Raw genomic sequence first — 21402 nt, forward strand, 5'->3', positions numbered from 1 at the left:
AGAAGAAGATGCTGTGATGAAATTACACATGCAGGAGATTAATGGAGGCAAATATCTGTGAAGGACAAGGAGAAGGAGCAGGAGTGGCAGGGAAAGGTTTCAAACCATAATGTAGGTCCGACACCTGTGAAAGAAGAGGTGGAAGGAAGATGCAACTACTGAGAAAGTCTTAGACTGTGGCACAGTTGTTAGGAGCAGTTTGATGCAAAGTCTTCTTGCTAAAGTTATCCTGTGAAACTCTGTGTCCTATAGGAGGAGGCCTGTGCAGTCATTGGTTGGGAGCATTCCAGAAAAAGCGAGGACTCTGTGAATGTGGTTGTGGATCTTCACAGATAATAGTTAGAGATTTGCAGCCACAGGAAGAGATGTGGGCAGTGCATTTTTGTGGCTACCATGGCCCATCACTTGAGCTGGAGATTTGATATAGTTGTTGTAAGTCATTAGTTTATTCATTAACATATTCATTTACTCCAACATTTTTGTAGCTTTGTTCAGGGAACCCTGCCTCTGAACCTAAATTTCTTCACCTATGAAATGAGTAAAATAATAGGTAGGACTCTTATTTCAGCACTAATTTGAAGATTTGTGATATTATACATGAAAACATTTTATTAAAATAGTAAAAAGTGTTTTGGAAGTGTGAATAGCCCTAGCCTTCTTCCTTTTGCTATTTTATAATTCACTAATTTCTTTCCATTGGTCTGGCCTTTCAATTAGCTTGATTTTTATAAGACTTACCATACCATAGCTAATATCACATGAAACTATGTATCTGTAAAAACAAATAGAGTCTTTTATCTTTGAAATTAAGAATTTAAGGTTTACCAATAGAATGGTTTATTTAAGTAGGGATGGTAGTGAATCTGTCCCTATTCCTTACACAGTTTATGGAACCTGAGGAATTCAGTTTACTGAATCTGTGTTAAAGATGCTCCATATTAGAAGTCAGGGATACTGGTAAGTACTGCATCAGTTGATCATGACTGTGTAATGGAGCCTCACAAAATTATTGGGACATAGAAGGTCCCCAATAAGAATTTGTAGAATGATTCACAGAACCTTTTTGACCTGATAAACTTTTTGGCTTTATCTCTGTGATCTTTTATCATAGAAATGAGGGACCCTAAACAAAAATATGGTGAAAGCCCAAATGTGTCATGCTTGTGGAAATTAGAAAGAAATGGGTCTAGTGTTTGGACCATACCTCTTAGAATCACAAAAACCACCAAAAAATAATAGAATCTTGAGTGTTCGTCATCTAATTCTACTTTATTCTGGAGCAGATTTTCTCAACATGGGCCAGATAATTCTTTGTTGGGGGTGGATAGGGGTTGCCTGATGCCTTGTTAGATGCTCAGCAACTTCACTGGCTCTACCCACTAGATGCCAATAGCACTCCTCTTCCAACCCCGCAGTTGCGACAACAAAAATAATGTGTCTGGAATTGTTAAAAGTCCCCAAGGGGATAAAATTATCCCCAGTTGAGAACCGCTGTTTTAGAGATTAGACAACCAAGCAAACTTTGAGAGTTTAAATAAGTCACCAAATCCCTTGGCAAAACTAGTGTCACAGTCTAACCCAAGGACTAAGAATCCAGTTCTTCTTCTACTGTGGGGCACTGCCTCTGATTCAATGTGTGATTAAATGCGCCTCCAAGTAGTGTTGCTTTTATTTTTTCATGACTATTCCTGTTTATTCCTAGCGTTCTTCCAGTGTGCAGGCTATTTGACATCATACACCTTTTTATTGCATGGAAGGCAAGGTTTATTATTCCTTTCTATATTAGATTAAAAATGAAGTTCCTCTTGGAGGTAAAAGGGGCATGTTTTGAAGCCCAAAATTGACAGGGTAGAAAGAGTTCAATGATCTTTCTCTTAGGGACTGATTTAGAGATGTAGAATGCTTTCTTTGCCCAGCTTACACTTAAATAGAAAAATGTATCTATACATGAAGATTTCTATATAAAAAAAAATGCCTGCCAAGTACAGAAGACACCTCTCTAAAGTGGCAGAGAACAGAATGATCTTGTTGGAATGGTCAAGTGTAATTTCAGATAATTCTATATCAGGTTTCTGAAAACTCTTTTGGAAAGCTCTGTTATGTATTAGTGCTGGGTCTCAAAGAAATGGAAAATTAGTATTTTCTTTCCCAGCCTACAATTTATTGATCAAAGAAAACTTATTTTGAGCTTTGTAGTGTTGCGACAATCTGAAGCATATTAATAAAGAAAGAGAGTTGCTTCTTGGGGAGATAACCTTGATGACTGTAATTTTTCTCATGAGTATCAATGTGCTTATGTGCCAATATATCACAAGTGAAGGGGGAGGGAGGGAGCAGATGTTGCCTAGCAAGGGCAGTGCAGAGCTCTCTATATTTTGCTTTGTCTCCTTTCAGCCTTTCTCAAGGAGTTCTCATCCTTCACTGTTTATTCTGGAGAAGGACTTGAGATAGTATTATAAGAAAAGCCAGGCTTTTTGATTGCAAAGGTAGAAAGTGCTGACAAGGAGTTGCCTAGTTATAATCATAGGGTCCACTTAATGCAACCATCAGAGATCCCAACTATGACTGATCCCTGTTTTCACGTATGCACACATCCATTCCAAAAGTCACCTGTCACACATCCCTGCTCCCTGTCCCCTCTGCCCATTAACCTTGTCACCCTGAGCAAATTTCTTAGTTTCTCTCTGCCTCAGTTTCCTTATCTATAAATGAGGAAATGAATAGTACCCAACTGAAATACAAATAAAATTAGTTAATGTTTTAAAAATATGTAGAAAATTGCCTGACACATAACAGATGTCACTATATCTTTACATGAAAATAATCTATTCAAGTATTTAATATGCATAAAAATAAAATAAATAAAATAAATGCTCATTCAGTTGTGTCTTACTCTTTGCGACCCCATAGGCTGTAGGCTTCCAGGCTCTTCTGCCCATGGAATTCTCCAGGCAAGAATACTGGAGTGGGTTGCCATTTCCTCCCCCAGGGGATCTTCCCAACACAGGGATTTAACCCAGGTCTCCTGCATTGCAGGCAGATTCTTTAGCCACTGAGCCACCATGGAAACCCTAAGGTGAGGGATGCAGGTTCCACCGAGATGCATAGTGAGTATATAATATGTCATGAGCACTCTGCGAGGTGCTGGTGACTTATTACAGCAACCTAAAAAACCCATCAAAGACAGACAAACCTCCAAAGCAGGAAATAGGTCACATTTTTAAAATGCACTTTTGAGTTCCTATGTATTAAACACATGGAAGCAACTGTGATATCCACTGAGGTGGCAGAGATAGTGGTACTTCTGTGCTCCAAGAACTCTGTGGGAGGAGGGAAAATGAAATGCAATTATAAGATAAAGTGACAAGTGATGTCATAAGTGTAGACACTGTAATAGGTTTCTATTGAGAAGCTCACATCTCAACCTGAGCAAGGGGCTTGAAGGTCGAGAAGACCTGCAGGGTAGGTGGTGTGTGAGGAGCATTTTAGGCAGGCTGGCTGGGTTGGGAAAGGAAGCACTGGCCACAGAGAAAAAGATTACCCTTGGAGACTAGCAAGCAGCATGTTAAGGAGGGAAATAAATGCCATGGCATGGCTAGGTCAGGAAGGACTCTGCAGCTTAGGGTAAAGCGTATAGGCACTACCTTGAAAGAGAAAGGAAGCCATTGGAACATTTTCAGTCAGGGAGTGATATGGATGGAGAGGTAGGAATTTTCATTGATAAACTGTGGTCTCATGTTGTGTGGAAGAAAGGCTGGGAAAAGGCCAGACTAGAAAAGGCTGAAAACCCAAACTGGTAAATCTCCACTGAAAGATGATGAGCCGTGAAACTCATCACCTTGAGAGCAATGAGGAGGCACAGATGGATATGGACATGGTTACTAGCAGTGACTCTTATCTCAGAATGGGATTTTTTTTTTTAATTTTGAAAATTTGTATCGATTGAGTGATTAACTGTGGTATGCGGGATCCTGGTTTCCTAAACCAGGGATCAACCCTGTGCCCCCTGCCCTTGGGAGCACAGAGTCTGAACCACTGGACCACCAGGGAGAGCCCTGGAATGGGATTTGAATTGAAAAAAGGCAAAGTACAAAAATGAGACTTACGTTTCTCACAGTGTTTCAGTGTCTTATCTCGCCTTTCTCAGTCTTCAGGAGGGACAATGCATAATTAGTCATCAGATGTTGTCTCTCTGAGACATTCATGACATCCTAGGACACTGTAAACTTAGATTCCTTCCTAGTGCTTCTTGCCACTGTCTTGCTAGGTCCTGAGGTGTGAACAGAAATTTTGGAACTTTTGGTAAGATTATGATTTTCTTTGACTCTTTTCTTAAATCATAGATATTTGAGCAGAGCCTGAAAGGATCATTAGAAATCACTTAATAGCATGGTGGCAGAAAAGTTTGTATCCCAAATGCTATCAGCAAAGTCTTAATAGTGGCTGCTTGGAGTGCTGTGTTGACAAAGAATATGAGTCCCATATGGCTGGGTGGAAAAGTGACAAGATCAACTAAAGATGCCCATCATGGGTGCAGCAGGGTGGAGCAGAAACACATATGCTTCATATATCCATCCCTAGGATAAAGATTCCAAGCCTGTAATATTAATGGACTTGACAAAGATCACTGATCCAGTTAAGAGCATGGCTGCAAAGAAAACCATGTCACAGAGTTCCCAGGGCTGAGATACTTCATTTATCTATCATATTTGCCTAGAATGACTGCATGTCCAGATCACCTTTTCTTGCATTGTTTCCTTTAGTGTTAGACTTCCAACTTTTAACAAATGGTGCAAGTGAACCTATGTACAGGGTAGGAATAGAGACTCAGACATGGAAAATAGATGTGTGTACATGCGGGATGGCAAGGCGGAGGTGGGATGAACTGGGAGAGTAGCATTGACATACATAAACGACGTGTGTAAAACAGATGGCTGGTAGGAAACTGCCGGATAGTGCAGCGAGCTTAGCTGGGTGCTCTGGGATGGCCTAGAGGGGCGGGATGGGGGGAGGCTGGGAGGCTCCAGAGGGAGGGCATGCATGTCTACATATAGCTGATTCATTTTATTGTACAGCAGAAACTAAAACAATGTTGTAAAGCAACTCTGCTCCAATTTAAAAAAAAGAAAACATTGCAGACAAGGCCCATGCTTTCATGGAGACCATCTTCCAGCGGGAGGTGGGTAATACATAAGTGAATAAGGAGGGCACTGTTAGATGGCAGTTAAAGATTATGGAAACAACAAGAGGCTCGGGCATGGTGACGGGAAACCAAAACATGGTACTGGGGCAGCCGGTCAGGAGAATTGCCTCAAAAAAGGGGACTTTTTAGCTGAGACTTGAATGAGAAGAAAGAGCCTTTGGGGCCAAGATCTGACAGAGGAAATGACAGAAAGAACACCAGGCAGTACAGAGAGCGAGCGGAGACTTTAAGCTAAAAGGAGCGTGAGCGTTTGAGGAACAGAAAGGAAGCCTGCAGGGCCAGGGCACCATGAGTGAGCAAGACGGTAGGACCTGGAAGGATGAGGGAGTCAGACAGGGTCCAGATTATGTACCCCCCCTCCATCTCTCAGGGAAGAGAGTCTTGGGTCTTTCTCAGTGGCCCCAGGCAATAGAAAAGTGAGAGACTAACCCCTCAGTCTCCACTTGCTTAGTGCAGTGTGCTTTTGAAAGTCTCCAGGAATACATAACTCTTTCTTTCTTTTTATAGGAAACTCCTTGATTATAACTGCCAAGATCAAACAGCTGATAGGATCAAAAACTTTGCTCTATATAGATTAGAGTGGAAAATAGCAACCTGGAATAAGTGTGTTTCCTTCAGGTGACCTTAGTAAAACATTCATGGGGTGCTGACAAGTACTTTGAATTTATACAATGGGGAACACAGTTTAAATACTTTGATATATTGCAAGCAGCTTCTTGAGAATCTCAAAAAAGATTGTGAAGCTCATTTAAATCTTGTACCAACCCTGTGAGAATTGGTAGGAAATAGCTATAGTTATATTTTATTTCCAGATGGATAAAATGAGGCAGAGAGATTAGATTACTTGATTTCAGATTTCTTCCCCTGGTCTTCTATTCAACCTCATGGATACTTTCCACGCACCTTAATTGATAGATAAATCTATGGCTGAAACCTGAACTGTGGTAAAGCATCCCTAAGATTTTCAATTTTTGAACCCTGAGGTCCCAATTTATGTAAGTACCTTGCTAATTATAAGTAACAAGTAAAATGAAGTGAATCTTTCAAGATTCATGTGCTTGAGTGTTATGCTAAGCCTATTGACATTTATTTGGCAATTTTTTCCTAAATCTTTTCTGCTAGGGTTTACAGCGGCCAGCTTTCAGGCTGCCCCATTGAATAGTTGCATGTATTCCATTAACTGCATTGTCCTTTCCATTTCTTCCCTCTCTCTCTCACTCTCACCTCCCCAAGCTGATTGACCTGTTCCACACATTCTGTTCCTTATAGGCAGTGCTCTCAAGTGACAGCTTATGAGCCTAATAAATCCTGGCAAATGTGTAAATGGATCTTAATGGTCCACACTCCCCTTCAGCATAGCATGTATACACTTTAATGGCGACCTTTGATGGTTAATACCTAACTCAATGGAATGACTAATGGCAGAATTAGGAAGCTATGTAGATTTGGAGGTCAACAGTGTAGCTAATTGAAAGTAATACATTTGGAGGAAGTCAAGGACTTTGTGTACCCCTCAAATCATCAAGATATGCCTATTCCCAAAGCCAGTTCTCATCCTAAAAGGTGGGTCTCATTGTACAGGATTTCATGGACCCTCAGGTGGTGTTTCTGACCCGGATGTATAAAACTGCGGGCCGTGCCTAAAATGTTTCTCAATAAATTAGCAGAAACTTGTATTGATGTGCAAAGTAATACCTGAGGAAGAAGTGAAGAAGGAATCATTTAATTATTATCTGCAGAATCATGTGTTCATCTACTTCAAAAAAAATTCTTATCTTTTGAGTTGAGGCTTTTATTCCTATGGGATTCTTTCTAGAAACAGGCCAGATTCTGGTTGTTCTTGCTTCTCTTTTGCTGACCCATGATCTTAAAGCCTATTTTGAGTTGCAATAAGCCAGTGATGTAACTCATAAGGGAGGAATTCAGAATAAATGGACCCCTGAGATCACTTTCCAGTGCATCTCCCGAGTATACACACCTGGGTACACCTGGACGTGTCTGGAAAAACCCACTTTAAAAGGATGCCTCCTATTCTACTCTAAAATTATATTTATTTAAGCTCCAAAAATATTGAATTTTTTAATCTCCCAGTGTACTATTTTCTTCCTCAAAAGAAGATAAATGAATTTTTAATTCTGCTTCCTGTTAAAGGTATATGTAGGTATATGCAGAAAGGAAATGATTCTGCCAAAAGTACAGAAAAAGAAACAGTATACCTAGAGCAAGTTATATCTAGAGACACCTTCCAGAACTTTTAACTCATCAGTAGTGAATTTTCAAATTCTGTTGAGACAGGTAGATCAGTTAGATCATGTAATTTCAAATAAATCTGGTTTGAGCCTGGAATTAGTAAAAGTTTTTTTTTTTTTTTTAATCATTGTAAATATGTATTTCCAGGCCTTCATGTGTAATGTGGACCAATGGTCTCTGTATGGAAAACAGCTTCAGATGCTACCACTTTTGTCTGGCTAAGAACACCGCCTGTCTGGGAGTGAAGCAATGTGGGTTTTCCAAGGCTCACTATGTCATCTTGGGCTCAGCTTTTCTCAGGACCTCAGATTCCTCCTCTGTAGGCCAAGGGGTTAGGTAACAGATTATTTGTTGGATACTTCTCATCTTTAAAATGTTAGGATTCTAAGATAAAAGCAGAACCCATAAATGTTTTTATAAGGACAGAAAGATGTTGCAGTGTACTATCCTGGGTCCATCTCCCTAACACTAAGCTGTGACTCCCATTGCAATTTGTCTGTATGGTTCTGTTTTATGTGCATCTTGGGATATAATTATTTATGTATTTGCCTTACCCCCCCTCCTAAATTGCAGGTAAAAATGGATATAAATATGACTTTATATAAAGCCTTGCCTAGGATAGGCATCCAACACACACACCTCCCCTGTATGGTTCCCTCCCACATTAATGATCGTGTGTGGCTTGTAGAATTGGGCATCGGAGCTTTATTTTTAATTTCCGATATGCTGTTCTTTCCTTCCTTTGGTAAAACTTCCCTGAACATCTGTTATGAGCAAAGCACTGTGCTAGATGCTGTGAGGGTTATAAAGATTCCATTTCCTATCCTGGGGAGCTTCTAATACTGGCAGTGCATGAACATCTGCATATGAGAGAGTCACCAATGTCAAGGGCCTGGGCAATGTCTGGCAATAGCCAGTGTTCAGTAAATGACAGCTGGTTTCTCCATCAGCTATGCATGCAATTTCTAGTGTTATTATTTTCATTATTTTTAGAATGGAAGATGGTTAAATGTGAAAAAAAAAAAAACAAGATAAATCATCTTGTAATGATTAGACAGTGCTTCAAATGATGTGACTTTATCACAAGCATCTGCATTTGGTTAAAACTCTTTGGTGCTGCTTTGAAAAATGTACGGTGTTTCCTCACAGTAGGACCAGGCATCCAATCAGCTTTCAGGACAATGTCCAGAGTGGCTCCTGAGACAGCACTAGCAGCATCATTTAGGAACTGATTAGAAATGCGGGTTCTCCTTGGGTTGATCAGAAACTTCAGGGTGGAGTCTGGCCATCTGTATTTATAATTTTATGTATTTTTGGCTGTGCTGGGTCTTCGTTGCTACACTGGCTTTTCTCTCATAGCTGCGAGCAGGGCTGCTCTCTAGTTGCAGTGCATGGGCTTCTCGTTGTGGAGGCTTCTCTTGCTGCAGTGTCCAGGTTCTAGGGCATGTGGGTTCAGGAGTTGCGGCTTCAGGGCTCTAGAGCACAGTCTCAGTAGTTGTGGCACACAGGCTTAGCTGCTCCTTGGCCTGTGGGATCCACCTGGATCAAGGGTTGAACAAGTGTCTCCTACATTGGCAGATGGATTCTTTACCCCTGAGTCACCAGGGAAGCCCCCAGCCATCTGTATTTAAATAAGCCTCTGGGTGATTCTGATGTGCCCTAAAGTGTGAGAACCCCTGTTGCAAGATGTTGGTAGAGCTGTGATGAATGGACCTGGGGAGGAGCATGTGGCAACGAGATGCCAAAGACAAAAATGGATTGAAAGAAGAGGGATTTCATAACCACCACCCTCACAGAGTTACAGCTTGCAGAGGGAGTCCGTCATCAGTAAGATAAATTCACAGTCACAGACTCTGATGTGTGCTGCAAACCCGAAGTATGGGTGCAGGCGTGGCCTGTTCCAGAGAGAACTGAACATCTGAGATTTGGTCCAGACCCAGTCAGGAAGGAGTGTGAGCAGAGCTGGTGCCTGTCATGCTGTGTAGGTGTCAGGAGGCCCTAAATCTGTTTGATTCTCACCGAGAGCCACGGAACCTATTTAACAAGATACTTTTGTATAATTATTTACCCTGTACTTTTCTTGGAGTTAGTGGCCATATCCTCTGATTTTTCTTAAGCTGACTCATAACTTTAATTATCCATATAGACATGTGTATATAAATGTATACAGAACTATTTGTCAATGACTAGAATTTCAGAATGCAGCTTGCTTGATACTATTGGGTGATGATTAATTTGGATTAGATAACCAATTCTGTACTAGGCACTACCCCTAGGTCTTTTTACACACAATTTCTAAATTAATTCTCAGATTTCTTCAAGTAAGAATTACTAATTCTACTGAAATGGCTCAGTAGAAGGTAAATCACTTGTCCCACGTCACACTGCTAAGAAGGGACAGAGGAGGCTTTAATCAGGCAATCTGTCTCCAGATTCCTCTCTCAACCCCTACGTGACAAGTTCATGGGATCAAATGCATTTCTAGTTGAAAGTATGTGCACAAGCAGGGAATGTGTACTTTTGTCTTGACCTGTGTGTTTCCCGCCCCCAGACTTCTCATGACTCGAAGATATCAGGTGCCATAGTTAATTGGATTTGAAGCATTCTCCAAAATGCCATACACATATCCAGAGCAGCTGAGAATTCTAACGAATATAGATATAGAACTTGAGCCAGTCCTAAAATATGGCAAACCAGGATATAGATATGAGGATGTAAGCGTGGGTTTAGGGAGGCGAGCGTTATAAATAGATGATCAGGCATATTTCAGGGCAGCCGCCTCTGGGAAAGAAGGAGGAGTCTCTACCAGCGGGCACAAAACCGATCCCACATCTTCCCTCTTCAACTTCCAGGTTCTCTATTTCTTGGCAACTGGTTAGGCTGTCCTTGTTGCCATGTGTTTGCCTCAGCTTGCACCTTTGTGACTTCTTTCCTCCCTTTAAATAATCTTGATGTTAATTTCATCTTTATGTTAAACAATATAAATAAAATCAGAAAAAAGCACATGATGTGTATTTCCCCGATTGCTCATCCCTCTTTACCCATTTGAGATGAGGAAGCAGTATAAACTAGAAAAATGCAAACAAAAAGAAACATTCATATCTAATAGTAAGAATGCTGACAGTGTAATAATTATTAATAAATACAAATACACCTGGAACAGTATCACCATACAGAATTGCTTGGAATGTATTTGCAAATTATAACTTTTTGTTGGTTTAATTTCTAAGCTAAACCATATCCATTTTATTTTACCTTAAAAAACTACATCAAAGAAAACCCTGAGGATTATCATTTTAAATTTCAGTTGTAACACAACATTGTAAATCAAATGTACTTCAATTAGAAAAATTTTTAAGAAACTAAATTTCAGTTGTGCAGTGAAGGAAAATTTTAGGCAGTCACATTTCCCTGGCACACTGGGCTTATTAAGTGCCTAAGATCAACTTCTGTACATGGTTATAGCTCTAGACTATTCTCATTTTGACTTAAATTTTCATGCGTAGCTATTTTGATAGTCCCTAAAATCAGTGCATTTGTGGTGGAATCATGAATTCACTACTCATAGAAGTGAATTCACAGGTGCATTTTCTTCACTTGCCTTTACGCCTAATTGAAAACTGGCCCAGAACATGAAACTTCCAAAGCAGGGTGACATGTCGCCACCAAGAAGGCATCTTTGACCAAGAAAGGCAAATACTTTTGACTCAGGCCAAGAATAAGTATTTGGTTAGTTTAGCAGAAGGAGAAATATTTCCCAAATTTGTTACTTCCTCAAAAATGGTCCCTTTTAAGAACTCAGCTCTCAATGAGAATTAAAGGTTTTCAAAACTGAGCAAAGGCAATTGTCTATAGGAGATTAAAAAAGCAATTTATAGCTTTCCCAACACCAAATAGCTTTAGTGAAAACAGCACTGCTTTTATTCACTTTCTTTAAGTACGCAGGTTATTAATACATTTTGAAATTAATAGTTTGGAAATTTTCATACCTTTCTAACTAGGAGTCAATAGTACATCTCTACCTGCAAGAATGACTTGATGCATTCATTTTACCACAATGAAAGTGTCATTTAGAAAGCCATTAGAACAGAACCTTAAAATTAACATTGTGACCCTACAAGGAAACATTAAATGGGTTGAAAAGTAATGGTGTTGAAAAGGAAAGGCCTGCCTTTAAAGTACAAGTTTAAAAAAAAAAAAGAAAGAGAGGGAAAAAAAAGCCACTAATGAATAATTACTTTAATGAGCCTTTCGTCTCAGGGCTCCTCACATTCACTTGCATTAATGCTGTGAAATGTTGGATGGTGTGAACACATTAAAATACTCATTTTAGTGCTTTTTTGTTCAAGGAAGCAGTGGCATATCCCAAACTCCTCCATGAGGTGCTCTTTGGCAATTGACCTTGTCACCAAAATACTAGTGCTGCCCAGGCAATCATTGTAGACACTGGGGCTGGAAATAACCATTAAGTCCTTGGACCTACTTGGAACCCTCTAGCCCTGTGGCACAGGGTCTTTCCCCATAGAAGACATTTTAGCCAAGCAGTTAATGCTGAAGACACCAATGCATGATGCTGTGTACAAATATTACTTTTGCATAGACTTCATGTGCTTCTAAGTCCATATATGTTAACCGAGAGAAAATAGAGTGTTTTAAGAAGTTGCTCTGAAGGGTAAATGAAAGGACCTGAACAAAAATTTGGTACGGTGTCATCCATAATAAAAAGAAAAAGGGAACTATTAGGTAAAAAGTTGTATTTCCTAGCCTGGCTTACAAGGTCCACCATGAACTTGCCCAGTTTACTATCAGAGGTTATTGCATACCATTTTCCTTCCAACTCTTGCCTCTTCCTTTATGTTCTGGCCCAGTAGAGTCTTAAACTTGAATCACAAATATACTGGAAGGCTTGTAAATACAAATTGCTGGGCTCATCTTCAGAGTAATGATGGATTCAAAAGTTCACAAGTAATGTTGATGCTGCTGGTCTGTAGCCCACACCTTGAGAAGCACTGGTCTCATCTACTGTGTCTAGAAAATGCCACTGTTCCTTCTATACCAGAAATGTTGACACCAAGGCTCTGCTCATAGCACCTCGTCCAAGTCCTTGCCAATTTCTGTAGCTAGAATTGGCTTTTCTTTCTTGCCATTACCCTATAACCAGTTCCATTTGCTTCTACAGTGCTCATTCCCTTGCATGTTGCACTTTTATCTACCCATTTGTACCATGAACTCTTCCCAGGGCAGGGAACATGCCCTATCCATCTTTGTAATATCAGGGTCCTATGTGTTGCCTGGCAACAGAGTTTACTAAATCAACTCTGCTTGAATGAATGAACAACCAAACATTCATACCCTTTGTTGATCCCTTTGCTTTTTTAGGAGTAGTTTTCTCCTCCAGAAATGCTGTTATTGATTGAGAGTAAGTCCCGGTTTGTTCTTCAAGACCCTGGGCTAGTATTTTTTAAGTGACAAAACTTGCCCTAACCTGCTGGAATAAGCATTACTTCCCCTAGATACTCATTGCTCACAAGTGTTGTTTGCTTCTTTGGACTGAGTTTTTTTGTGTTTTTTTTTTTTAAGTACTACAGCTATACCTTATTGATTTCAGTGTCCGTGGAACCTAGTCAAGTGATGGAAGTTAGGAACCTCTTGGGAAAGGTGTGTGGAATGAGTGAATGGGGAAGAGAAGGTTCTGAATGAAGGCAGCCTTGTTTGGGAAGCGAACTGAATTCATCACTGGTATACTGAGCTCTCCATTCCCTTCCTGAAACCCTTTTCAAATATCTTTCAGAATCCCAATGCCCTGGCCCTGCCACACTACAGGCTATATGAGACACAGAGAGTGTAGTTAGAAAGCTACCATTAAAATGCAAGCAAAATAAGAAACACCCCAAATTAAGCAATAGCATGAGAATGAGTTGGAGATGCTACTGGAAGGAGAATCATGATGGAGACAATCTCTAAATTGACCAGTTTCAAATACTGAGCATTCTAGGGTGAAAGTGAACTTTGCCACCAGTCTTGTACTTTAGTATTCTAAGTGTTGGTTTTCTTATCTGTAAAAAGGGAATACTAAATTATTATGGATATTAAATTAGGTGATGCATGTAAAATACTGACTCTTTGCAACCGCATGGACTGTAGCCCACCAGGCTCCTCCCTCCATGGGATTCTCCAGGCAAGACTACTGGAGTGGGTTGCCATTTCCTTCTCCAGGGGATCTTCCCGATCCAGGGATCGAACTTGGGTCTCCCGAAGTCCAGGCAGATGCTTTAACCTCTGAGCCACCAGGGAAGCCCAAAATACTTAGTACAGTGCTTGAAATATAGAAAGTATGCAAGACACAGAGCCATGTGGGTTAGCTGTGATGAAGTGTCAGTGATTAATGGGCTCAGGCTATGTCATGGACACAAAGATATGTGATTTTGTTCTTTATCTACAAAGAGTTTACAGAATAGTTTGGTAGGAAAAGTTGACCACACCCAAAGAAGCCTTTGGTTATATGTTGTCTAGTATTTATCACCAAGTAAATAATCCAGTGCAGGTTTTAATGTGCTTGGAGTTCATGAAAGGTAATGACCAGGGATGAAGGGCTTGGTTAATAATTATACTCCATAATATGTCATACTTGGGGATCTGGAAGTTAAGAATTAATTGAAATATGGGAAATAAAAGGAAGGATCTGGGACTGTAGAATTTTCTAGCATGTAAGATTCCATGCCTATTATTGCATTTTGCTATAAACATTTATCTTTCAAGGATATGTCGACTGAAAAAAATGCACAACCTAAAAATTGATTGTTATGTTTTATTCAGTGGACAAAACTGAGGATTTAGGCCTAAGACTCAACGTCTCAGGTAACTCTGAGGGACTGCACTGAAGAGGCAAGGGGGGACCCATGGTATATGGGAGATTTTGCAACAAAGACCAGGTAGTTCGAACATCAAAAGATTACTGTTGATTAAGGAAAACCAGATATCTCAAGTTAAGGAATTTAGCACTTTTCTGTGTGTGGGAAGATGCAAAGCCTGGTCTCATTGAAATCATTCCTTTGACATGCACCTCAGCTCTCTGGGGCTGGTGTCCTATACGCTCTCATCCTAAGTCTCCTCAGGGTGCACCATCAGAGATGGCTGTGGTGGCTGACCGCTAGATGGGGGTGGGGTGTCAAGAACCTGCCTCTCTCCTGAGTTCCCTCAGGGTTCACTGATGGAGCAGCTGTAATGTGATGACTTGATGGTGGCAAAAGCCTTGTTTACTGATATGGCAGGCAGTATTTTTCATTCACAAGTATAACAGTATAAACTCAATTAGATGGCTTGGACATAACTAACATTTGAGTTATCTGAACCCAATGTACAAACAGTAGGCCCATGAAAAGAATGACATAGGAATTTTAATGGATTTATACAAAAATAGAAATATAGATCAGTAGGTGTGTGTTCTTTTATAATATGCAGATATGCCATTCAGGAAAGATTTCCTAAGCCTTTCAGTTTGGATAGACATAAATGATAGTAGTGAACACATACACGTCCAGCCTGGGTCTAAGTGCTTTTATATTTGTGAAGCCATGCAATCCTCAGAACAGTATCTACTCAGGAGAACAGTATCTACTCAGCATGAAGTAGATACTGTTGTTACTGCTGCTGCTGCTAAGTCGCTTCAGTTGTGTCCGACTCTGTGCGACCCCATAGACAGCCCACCAGGCTCCCCCATCCCTGGGATTCTCCAGGCAAGAACACTGGAGTGGGTTGCCATTTCCTTCTCCAATGCATGAAAGTGAAAAGTGAAAGGGAAGTTGCTCAGTCGTGTCTGACTCTAGCGACCCCATGGACTGCAGCCCACCAGGCTCCTCCATCCATGGGATTTTCCAGGCAAAAGTATTGGAATGGGGTGCCATTGCCTTCTCCAGTAGATACTGTTACAATGCTTAATTTATGGATGATGTGTTGAGACATGGCCACATTCGGGTATTCACAAGACCCCATGTGAACCCAAAGCAATATGGCCTTTGAGTCCGTATACTCAAGACAAATGTCACCGCAAGTTCCTGTTTGCTTGTCCAGTCTGAAAAGCTCTGCCTGTAGCCTGCCAGCACTGCTGGGGTTAAACATGTGGGACCACACCCAGGCGCTGGTTTCCTCTCACACTGGCTGCCCTCCACTACTATCCACGTGGTGACAAGGATTCAGTCAGTTCTCTCTGTGGTGAGTTTTTACTGCCAACCACCTTGGGATACTCACACATCCCAAATGCTAGTCCCATCCTTCTGTTTGCTCAGACAAGTAAATTTGTCACTTGAAACGATCTTTTAATTGTTTCTTTTCCTCTGGCTTCTTTCCAGGGCTTTGTAGCAAATGTTAAATGCTGTTTAAAAAATGTTTTTTCTTCTGGTGGAAGAGGTTAGCATGCATGTTGGTTAACTGTTGCATTTTGAACTTCCCACTTGGTAACTGACAGCCTGTAATTAAGCAGAACTTGAACTCTGACCATGTCTACATGTAGTTTTGTAGCCTGTCATCAAATCACTGTAGAATATTTTCTGTGAAAATGGCAGAAAATGCAATGCTCTCTGGCTGAGCAGTATCTTATCATGGTGAGGTTAACACATTCTCTGATGGGTTGGAGACCTGGGAATTTTCTTACCATGTGAGGAACATGTTGATTTCTTCTTGAAAACATAGTTTTCTATATAATACATCAATGATATATTTCCCTTAGGGACACAGAAGCTCAAATCAGGTAAGAGAAGGTGAAGGGAGGGCATTTATTGAAATATTTAATATGTGCCAGGCTTCGGGATATGTTTTTCCTGACTGCAGGATGGGGCGTTTTACCTCTTACCTGTTCAGTGCTGACACTCCTGATTGAGGGCTTGTGAATTAACACCTTGGTAACAGCATACGGCTCAGATTTGGGGATTCATCTCAGACACCACTGGGGCTCCTCCTGGTCACCTGCCTTAGCTGTGTCAAAGAACTGGGACCTGAGAACCCAGAACCAGACACAAGGGTACGAGGGCAAGTGTGCATGCTTAGTCACTCATGAGTCAGTCATGTCTGACTCTTTGCCACCCCATGGACTGTAGCCCACCAGGTTCCTCTGTCCAAGGAATTTTCCAGGCAAGAATACTAGAGTGAGTTGCCATTTCTTACTCCAGGTAATCTTCCCAACCCAGGAATTGAACCCACAGCTCTTGCATCTCAAGTATTGGCAGGCAGATTCTTTACCACTGATGCCACCTAGGAATCCCACTCTAGATGTGGGGGAGGCTTACTAACAAGCCAGCTGCTTCCTTAGGGGACTCCATCTTAGTTATTAAGACACTCCAGAGGAGCATGGATCAGCAGCAGTTCAGAGTTCTGAACCAGTAGAGAAATAAAAAGAGGATGAAGAAGATGAGGTGAAATTTTACTGTGTTGACTAATGACACTTATATTCATAATCAAAAATGGAAAAACATGCTCTGCTAGAATTCGGAACCCCATAGAAATGCGCCCCAGAAGGCCCCTTCCTGGAGAAAAAACCCTGCCCTAACCTCTAGCACTATACCAAAAGTATGGACAGATCCTTCCAAAAGTTATGATCTGGAGAAACAGGGTAGTATTGGTGCATCTCATGGGAAACTGGCTCCCAGAGCAGGGGTTGGGGAGGGGGCAGCGAGAGACTGGGCTTTGGCTGAGCAGTTTTTCCTTTTAAGTTTGCCGAGCAGATTAAGTCCCGTCTCCTTCCCCTGGGAAAAATTGAAGGGGGTGTCTAGGTTGACCAGGCATGTTATGCTAATAGATCCAGTCACAGGAGAGGAAATAGGAGAAGTTCTCCCCCAACCTGCATTAGGTACATGAACTCCTGGAGGGTAGATGATAGTATAACAAGATACACAAAATATCACAGGATTAACATGACACATCTTCCAGGAGCATCAATTTTACTGAACAATTTGGGGAAAATATTATTTTAATAGTAGCACAAATACAGAGATATTTATAGAACAGAATATAAAAATCCCTATGAATTTTTAAAACAAAGCACAATACTTTAAAGCTCTTTCAGGCTTACTTTGGGCTGCTTTGGGCTAAGCCCCCAGGTCCCTCAGGGGTATATGTTCATTTCTCTCTGCCTAGGGTAAATTCAGTGAAAAAGTCTGGAAGCTCTCCAAGGACACTGAGCATGTCACATGAAACCTTTATTAAAGCACCAATATGAACTTGGCAATGTTAGCATTTTGAAAAGCAAGGAGAGGGATTCAGAATGAGAGAGAGACAGTCATCAGAGAGGCATGTGACCAAGGAGGCAGACACGCAGCACAGTGTCGAATGGGAGGGCCAGCCAGTGGGAAGGGAAGAATAAAGGAGGAAGGCGGTATGGGAGAAAGACCATAAAAAGCTAAGGACAAAGTAGCTAAGACAACACTTTCCTAACGGAAGGGGGAGAACTGGAGGTCAGAGCTGAGGCAGATGCAGCCTCCTTGTCCACCTACTTTTGTGGTCCAGCCATGACACACGGCTGTGCATGTAGGACTCTGCTGGGGATGCTCTCTGAGTGAGGTATGTCTGCCATGGGATTTTGTTTGCAGAGAGGCAGTGCTTACTCCAGTCCCATGGAAGTTTATGTATGTCTGGTTGATCATCTGACCCCTCCATGGACTAGATGAGAGTCTAAGATAGAGTAGAGTGGGTTAGGGTGGGGAGGAGTGGAATTCAGTGGAATAGAATGGAGTGGGATGGGGTAGAATAGAAGTCCCATTCTATGAAGCAGGCCTTGGTGCCATAAGTTGAAAGCCAAATACCTGTGGAATCTAGGTAGGTAGAAAAGGTGTATAGTTGTGTGAATTATTGTAAGTGCAGGGTATTGAGGGTGGGTGCCTTGTTTAAAGACACTCAAATTGAGAAATAAAGAAATAAAAAATCTGACTGACTAGTCATTCCCTTTCTGCTATTATTCATGTTTTTCAAATGTGAGAAATGAGGCTCAGAAATTAGTTTCCTAAGGCCACAAATCCAGTAAACACCAAATTTAATCCAAAGATCTTTTTTTTTTTATTTCCAAAAAAAAATTTTTATTGTGACATCTACTTCAGAATTTCCAAAATCTTTCAAGAATATTCACTACAGAGGTAGAAACTCATGGTCCTCCAAGGAAACATGGTTTTCAGAATATTTACCCATAGAAGAGTTACCAGTCAGAATACTGCTATTTAACAAAAAACAGTGACAACTAGTATTTAAATAGCATGTTTCAAAATAAACAATAACAGCAAAATCGGGACTCCTGAAAGTCAAGAGAAGAAATGGTTATTGATTTGGAAAAAAATAATTGCTTTAACAGCAGAAAGATTTTAATATGAAACTTAAAAAGAAACTGTCAGTTGGTGCAGTCAAAGACTCATTAATAGCCAGATATTGGACAGCTTTTTCACTATTATCTTGGTAACATCACTTTATATAATGAATTTTGATTTTTCTTGGCATATGTGTGTAAAGTCCAATAAAACACTAAAAGGAAAAAAGATAAAAATTAGTGGAGGTGAATGACTTTTCTAAGTAGGTGATTGTTCATAGCGTTCATTGTTAGCAGTAGATTTTTACAACATACACTTGCAATATTCTAGTTCTTCTTTTATTTTTATGAGAGCTTGTCATGAATGTTGATTTCCCCCCAGCAAGTGGAGAGTTTATGAAAAGCCTAGGCAGAGTGGGATTGGATTCTGAACCTGACCTGGCTGAGTTCGCATATTTCCTTTATCCAGAGCTGCGACCTAGCATTATTCAGCTTTCTCTGATCCATTTTTCCTACTGTTTTATTGGATAAACACATGTTTTGTTGACGAGCACCATCACCATCTTGGCTAAGGAAATTCATATCTCTTGGTGCATAGTTTCCCTCCTGACTCCAGGCTGCAGTTTAAGTATCCTGGTTTAACTCTAGCCACAGAGGTCTTAGTAAAAACTTTAAAACACCCACACAATAAATTACCCCTCTTCTGGATGTGAAGCCACAAAGGAAACATTGTTGTATCCTCACACTTGTGAACAATTCTATTGTTAAGGATGGTATATTAAGCCAGTAGCCTTATCCATTAATACAAAATACAGCAGAGTACATTTTCAAGTATGTGCAGTGAACTGCATACACAGTGCACATTATCGTCATCAGAGCTGTGCTGAGGGAATTTAGCTTAAACTGTTTAGAGGCACACCATAATAGTTGCCTGTAATTGTTTCAAAATTGGTTTTCTGTGGTTTAGAGCTGAGTTTTTATTATTGTTGTTATTTATTAATCTCATTCTATGACTGTCACATCTGATCCTGGTTTTCCTAGCACTTCTAAAACAGGAACGGTCTACGATGATTTTATTTCATCAAGTAATTGCAGTATGACACTTCACCTTTAAGGGAATTGGAGCTCTGTACATTTTAAAGCTATTAACAGAATTCCTTACATTTAGCATAGAATTATAGGTCTACTGAAAGCAAGTGTTTGCCAATAAATAGAAAATTGTGTTCTCATTTATCCAAGTTCTTAAAAAAAAAAACAAAAAACCTCCATATCCTTGGTTTTTATTATTTCTTCATATTTTGACAATTCTTGTAGAAACATATAATGAACTTGGTTATTTATCCTGATTCATTGAGAGCTGTGTCAAAAGCAAGGTAAAGAAGTGGATTTTATTTGCAGTAGTACATTAGTACACATGGATTTTCCATTTTAATGAGACAGGTAACAAAGTAGCATCCAACTCCTTATTCCACCCCACTCATTAATGTATTACACAAATATGGATAACTTCTAAGCTCTATATTTAATGAGGGAGGGGATTAACCTTTAAATGTATTTATTACTTCTATTTTGCATTTAAAAATCTTGCCATTACACCAGTATTTTCTCAGTTCAGTCCTTTTTGTATCTCTTTAGCTATTTCCCATGTTGGAATATCAACTCTATTGGGCTAATTTTTTAAAATTTATTTTTAATAGGAGGATAATTGCTTTACAATATTGTGTTGGTTTCTGCCATATAGCAACATGAATCAGCCATAGGTATACATATGTCCCCTCCCTCTTGAACCTCCTTCCCACCTCCCACCCCATCCTACCCTTCTCAGAGGGCTATTATTTTTTCATCTGTGGTTCTATCTCCTTCCTCCTCACTGTGGTCTGAGCCTCACTGGTTGAGCTAAAAAATACATTACTGCTGTTGGTTGTCTCCAGCCTGGGTCCTCGGGACAGTGAGTCCCACCACTTTTCAGTTGCAAGTCCCCCACAGATGTTGACGCTGATAGAATGTATGGGAAGCAGTGGAAGTGCCACTGCATTGGATTATTGGTGCTGACTGTGAATAAACCAGTGGAGGAAGCAACAGGGGAACACAGTGTTCAGAAACTCTCAGGGCTCCAGCTATGTTAAATCCTTGTAATCATGTTCGCTTGTACTTGTCCAAATTTCTCCCTATCTGCCTTGGTGATTGAGCTAATTAGATCACATTTTTCTCTCTCTTCTATTTCTTCTTCATTTACTTCTTGTTTTTTCACTGTGACATCATTAGAATGAAGAAGGAGTTCTGCTTCTAAGATGGGCAAGAGCGGTACATACTCAAAGCAGCCTTAGAGGGTCCTTCTTCCATCTGATCAAATTCCAGTTGAATTCGTGGCTCACCTCACTCTCATGGTGGACAGAAGTTCTCTTCCTCTGATTTGCCTTTCATCTCAGGGTGTAGATATTTTATATGTTTTTCTAAAATCTCTGACTACATTAGTCTCCTCAGCCTGCTACAACAAAACACTGTAGACTGGGGGGATTAAACAACAGACACCTGTTTCTCACAGTTTTGAAAGCTAGAAATTCCAAGACCAAGGTGCAAACTGATCTGGTTCTTGATGAGGGCCCTTTTTCTGATTTATAGATGGCTACCTTCTCACTGTTTCCTCATATGGCAAACATATGCC

The 21402-nt window shown here is 40.5% G+C and overlaps 1 protein-coding gene across 3 annotated transcripts in view; it reads left to right on the forward strand.

The window, feature by feature from the left end:
- Positions 1 to 21402, forward strand: part of LOC112447478 (teneurin-2) — a 426777-nt gene that overhangs the window by 152887 nt on the left and 252488 nt on the right. The window contains exon 1 of one of the 3 annotated variants that reach the window (XM_024995298.2): positions 17770 to 18004. The exons of the other annotated variants lie outside the window; for them this stretch is intronic. The gene's annotated coding sequence lies outside the window, so the exon portion shown is untranslated. Of the gene's footprint in view, positions 1 to 17769; positions 18005 to 21402 lie in introns of those variants that run through there. 3 annotated transcript variants of the gene reach the window in all.

Source organism: Bos taurus, chromosome 7 (assembly GCF_002263795.3).
Source record: "Bos taurus isolate L1 Dominette 01449 registration number 42190680 breed Hereford chromosome 7, ARS-UCD2.0, whole genome shotgun sequence".
NCBI lineage: Eukaryota > Metazoa > Chordata > Mammalia > Artiodactyla > Bovidae > Bos > Bos taurus.